Below are 6,000 nucleotides of genomic sequence, written 5' to 3'. Positions count from 1 at the left end.
TACTGTTTTTAAGAGACCTCTCTTTTCATGGTCACTGACTGCAATCTTATCTTCTATATCTGAGAGCCTATCTTTGCATTCTTTTATTCTGTTGTGTCCACTTTCAATAGAGTGTTTAATCTCCTGGATATCTGTTTGAATAGGTTTTATGGATTCCATTTCTTTCCTATGTTGGGCATTTATTTTTTCCATTTTTTCTTATGCTGGGCCTTCATGGCTTCTATCATGGTCCTGAACTCATCTATTTTTTTGTCAGTTTCTGCTCTAGAGTCTCAAATCTCGACTTCCATTTTGCTCACTATCTCTATGGTTATCTGTGAAATTATTTCTGTTTTGAATTTTTCTACAGCCTGATTGATCTGTTTTGTTACTTCCTGTGCTTTGAGTTCAGGGTGTCCTGGTGATTCACTATCGGCCTTTTCATCCTCATTTGCCCTACTGTTTGCCATTGGTGAACTGGAAGTCTGTCCTTGTGTCTTGCTTAAGTGTTTTCTCATTTTAATTTTTGTTGTCAGACTGTCCTTGGTTTAATCTCTGGATTATCACCCAAATCTTCCTGATATAGTTGCACCCTAGCTTCTGTGTCTCTAACGACCCCCAGACATTCTCATCTTCATAACATCATAGAAAGCAGCTCATCAAATCAACGGCAGTGCTTTACCCCAACTGATACAATCAGCAACACATTAGGATCAAGCCCAACTTGGACACTGACCACCTGTGGTAGTCACTAGTCTATCGCCCTTAAATCATTTGAATTAAATTGAAATCAAGACCCCTGCTCCCAACCCAGCATCCATCGCTCAAGTGCAGGGAGGTAGGCCGGCCCGATCCACTTCAGGAAGGAGAACCATGCCTGCTCCCGACCCAGCAGCTATTGCTCAAGCACCGGAAGGTAGGCCGGCCTCAATCCACTGTGGGAAGGAAAACCACGCCTGCTCCCGACCCAGCCACCATCGCTCAAGCTCCGGGAAGAAGCCTGGGCCCCGATCCACTGCAGGAAGGAGAACCATGCCTGCTCCCAACACAGCAGCCATGGCTCAAGCACCGGGAGGTAGGCAGGGCCCCGATCCACAGCAGGAAGGAGAACCACACCTGCTCCCAACCCAGCCACCATTGCTCAAGCCCAGGGAATGTAGCGCGCCCCTGAACCCTCATAATCTCCCCCCCCGCACTCTCAGACCTCCTGACTGTGCAAGTCTTTGGACCCACTCTGCAAAGACAGAGGTGGTCATCAGAGTATTTTTCTGAGTTCCCAACTTTGAACATCTTTAAAGAAAGGGCATGGGAAACCTGTAATAGAACATTGTGGAGTTCAACCATTCAGAAGCATGGGGAACTCAATCTGGGCCTTGCAGCCAGAGGTCAGTCAGCTTTATGGGGTTCAGCAATCAGCTAACTGAGATCAGGGGTCTTGCATCCTCGCTCTGTCTGAGCCATAAAATGGTAAATATACTATATTGAAAAGTTTGTTCACCGCAGACATGTTCTGGACTGCTTCTTGATTTCAGTATATAATATTTTGTAAGAACTGTTGTTATAATGGAGGCCCAATTAGAGCTCTGCTTTTTTTGCTACAATTTGAAAGAAGGTCACTAACTGGACAACAAAGGAGGAGTTGTGGAAACATGGAGGAAGAAAAGAAATGTGAAAATAAGTACAAAGGGAGGAAGATAATTTCATTAGTCAGCTGCATCAAGGACCTACTTCAGATAAATGGTCTTGATTTTTGAATCATATCTGAACAGTGGTTGGATATCTTCTTCTACTCATTTTCTGCTTTAGTAATCAGAGTGGATTTTTCCAGTGATTAGAAATTAGCTCAGCAAGGAGCAAGAAATCAAACAATATATAAAATAAAGTGATTTTAATGGTTTATCATGAACTTTAATTTACCTAGAGGAGAAAGAAATGAGGCTGCTACTTTTTAAAGCACCCATGACTGCTATTTTCCATGTGTGGAACGGCAGAGTTGGTGGGAGAAAACTAGGACAGATGGAGTAAGTTGGAAAGTAAAAAACATGAAACTGAGATTATGAGGGGAAGGAAATGAATTTACTAAAGGGAAAGAGTATGAGTCATGACTGAGTTAGTGAGTGGCTGAGGTGAGGGTAGAAAATAAGTTCATTGGAAGAAAAACAAAAGAAAAAGGACCAACAAATCAGATTATTAGAAGGATCTTCATAAATACATCAAAATTTATTATCCAATTCTTATACAAGCTAACACATACTGTGTTACATGTGTTCATTTCCATGCATCAGGTTAAATCTATAACGTAAATCACGTCAAATGAACTAAAAAAAAACAACAACACTTTTTTATCTCCAGTATCGTGTCATTACTGATATACTATGACTGCAAAGAATGAGGTCCAGTAGAAGTTACTGTGAGCTTCATATACAATCTAAAAAGGCCAAGGACATAGCTCAGCACCACAGAGCCTGCCTGGCAAGCATGAGGTCCGTAACAAAAGGAAAAACAAGACAAAACAAAACAAAACAAAGTAAAATGTTCATCTTTGAGTGTAATGACTCACAGCCATATTATCAGCACTCATGCAGAAGGATCACTGCAAGTTCAAGGACAGTCTGTCTACATAGTGCATTCAAGGCTGGCCAAGATTCATAGCAAAGCCTTGTCTCAAAACACAAAACAAAGCAAAAATTTGATAAGTAAAATAAAATATTCTATTAAGCCCATGTAATATATTAAAAATAATAAATGGTCTAACAGCATATTTAGTAAACCAATTTACATAAAATACTATCCTTTCAACATATGCTCAATATAGAAATCATTAATGGGAGAGTTTACATTATGGTTTTGTGGATAATCTGAAAAAATTTTACACTTGCAGTATATTTTAACTAAGACCTTTCAAAGTTTAATAGCCACATGTGACAATTGTCTACATGTAGTATAAGCATAAGTAAGCAGTTTATGATAATATAGCTATTTTATAAATATTTTACTGGCAATAAAATATTTTATTATTCCAAAGAAGGAAGAGAGAAAAAAGATCCTATGATGCAAACTGCACCTAAGTACTCACCTAAATGAACTAAAGGAATACATTCGGCATACATCAAATATTTCCCTTTATAAAAGATTTAAATCATATTGTAGTTCATCCTATCAGAACTAGTTTCATTTGTTCAATCATTTAGACTCCTATTGATGAAATAATAATCGTTTTGTATTCATGAATCTTTTCCAGCACTGTTTTTCTTAAACCTGCGACTTTATTTACAGTACAAAGTGGTACAAAGAAAAATTCAGTAGAAAATAATTAATTCTACTTAGTTTTCCATTTTGCTAATTAAAAACAGCTCTTTTTCTATTTTTATACCACCACCCCTTTAGTTTAAATCATTAAATGTTAATTCAAAATAATTGTTCTTAGGACACATCAATTCTATACTTTTTAATTTGGCTGCAAAATAAATAATTAAATAAACAATTATTTGGCCTTTTGTTCTACAGTTGAGTTTTAAAGAGTCATAAATTGTAAATGCTATCTTCAATTCTGTCATACTATTATTCAAATTGCATATGGTAACTTAACTTTGTCACTTTACTTATTTCCAGTTTTTCAAATCTTTTTTTTTCTTTGAAGCAAGTTATTCACAATATAGTTTCTGTACTCTGCTATTTCTACTATTTGAATATGATCCAATGCTTTTCTACTTAAACACATAAAATTATTCTATTACTCCTTAGGCTTCATTATTTTGAAGATGGGTATTTGTATAGAAATATGGTGGGATTTTTTTTTTCAGTTTAGATAACATGACTTACTAAAACACTTTTATCTCTCTGATATTCCTGATATTTGAGTAGACTAAATATAAATCTTCCTTATTTATGTTTCTTGAATTCCAGGCTTTTCTTCATGCCTAGTTTCTATATAATGGTTCCACAGTTATCCATAGTACAGATTTCCACATCTTTATCAGTCACTGCTTTCAGAGAAGATGGATTTATTTCTATGCTGTACAAAGTGGAGAGAGATTGCTGATTATGTACTTGAGAAGGTAATGTCACATAAATATCAGTCTCTTTTTCTGTCATTTACAGATTTTTTTTCTCTTATTTTTCTTTGAAAAAAATCAGGAATCATTTCCAGGTACTCAATGTTAATAAGTAATGTGTGGATGATAGCCAAAGTCATTTATGCAATGAAGACATCAGAGAACCCAGCAGTAAGATTAGGCGGGAGAAGTTACAAATGTAAGAATCGTGTTTTTAATGAACTCTCTGCCTACTGCCTGGCATTGTGTTCACACATCTTTCCTTAGTTTTCTTTTTTAATCCAAGTTCTTAAAAACATTTTCATTGGATTTTGCCTTTATAATTATTTTTTGATTTTTCACTTCCCAAAATTCTGCTAATAGGCAACTTGCTCAACCTGTGCACAAAAACCCTGATACTTTTGTAATGCTTTTCTATTTATGAATGTTCTGTATAGGATAAAGAAAATTGATACATTTACAAATAAAACTAAGAAAACCTAGTGACTCACACTGTGACTTGAAGTTGTGCCCCCAATTTCTTGAGTTGGGAACAAAGGGGATGTTTTCAAAACAATCACTCTTTCCAGTGAATATGTACAAATATACTTAATTTGTTTATGTTATTTGAATGCAGGACCCTGAAGTTCATCTCATGAATGGATTATTCCATTCACAGTCAGATGAAGTAATATCTTGACAGGTTATTCAAGGAGTGGCTTTGTTAAAAAGTGAGCTCTTTCTGGCAGACTTCTTCACTTCTAGCCTATGACAAACTCTACCATGTTATGATATAGCAAGGAGGCCCTCAACAGATGCTGAGCAGATGCCAGTACCTTGCTCCTAGGCTTCTAAGCTGCAGGAACCATAAGCCAAACAAATTCCTGCTCTTTTTCATTTACCCAGTCTATGGTAGTCAGCTATAATGACAGAAAATGGACTAAGACATTCACACATGATCCTTTATCCTTTTCTTATGTTTATATGGCTTAACTCTCCCCCCCCCATTGAGTTTATTGGTACATTTTAAGTATACAGTACAGTTACATTCATCATTGAGATCTTGTACCTTTACATGACAGGTCTTGGTTCTCATCTTTTCCCCTTGTCTCTGACCTCCCTTCAACCCCTCCTCCCCTCCCCCTTTACAAACACTTCATTCCCATTATTTTTTTATTTCCTCATATTTTTTTCTTTTCCCTTATTACCTTTCCCCTACCCTTCCCAATTTCCCTACACCTTTACTCCCTCCTTACTCTTTCACATTGCACATTATATCATTAGGATCGTATGTACTATTATGGTCTATTCACACCAGAGAAAGTATTCAGTATTTGTACATGTGTGACTTATTTATTTCACTTAGGAGTATATCCTCCATACGTATCAATTTTCCTATGAATGAATCTAATTTCTCATTCTTTATGGCTGAGTAATATTCCATTTTATCTAGAAACCACATCTTCTTTATCCAGTTTCCAAATGATGGGCAAATGGGCTGTTTCCAAGTTTTAACTATTACACACTGTGCTGCTATAAACATAAGTGCACATATATCTCTGCAATATGATTCTTTTAAAGAAACCCAGCAGAGGGATGGCTTGGTCAGATGGAACCTCTAGTCCCACCTCTTTGAGCTATCTCCATATTGATTTCCACAGTGGTTGCAAAAGGCTGCACTCCCACCAATAATGGAGAAGGGTTCCTTCCTCTCCACAACCCAGCCAACATTGATAATTGTTTGATTTGTTGATACCAGCCATTCTTTTTGGTGTGAGGTGGAATTTCAGTGTTTTTTTTTTTTTCATCTGCATCTCTTGAATGACCAGTGAGGTTGAACATTTTTTCATATATTTACTTGCTGCTCTTACTTCTTTGTCTGAGAAGTGCCTGTTCATTTCAAATGCCCATTTTTGAATTGGGTCTTTATATTGGGGGGCTGATTGTTTTGAGTTCTTTATATATTCTAGATAAGAGTCCTTTGAGG

At 36.6% G+C, this 6,000-nt stretch overlaps 1 long non-coding RNA gene across 1 annotated transcript in view; it reads right to left on the bottom strand.

Moving 5' to 3' along the window:
* LOC104851293 overlaps window positions 1-6,000 on the bottom strand; it is a 32,613-nt gene that overhangs the window by 2,464 nt on the left and 24,149 nt on the right. The window lies entirely within an intron of this gene.

The sequence above is a fragment of the Fukomys damarensis genome, unplaced genomic scaffold, assembly GCF_012274545.1.
Source record: "Fukomys damarensis isolate Sample0158 unplaced genomic scaffold, DMR_v1.0_HiC HiC_scaffold_35, whole genome shotgun sequence".
Taxonomy (NCBI): domain Eukaryota; kingdom Metazoa; phylum Chordata; class Mammalia; order Rodentia; family Bathyergidae; genus Fukomys; species Fukomys damarensis.
Note: the sequence above shows the minus strand (reverse complement) of the source record. Positions and strands in the feature narration are given on the sequence as shown.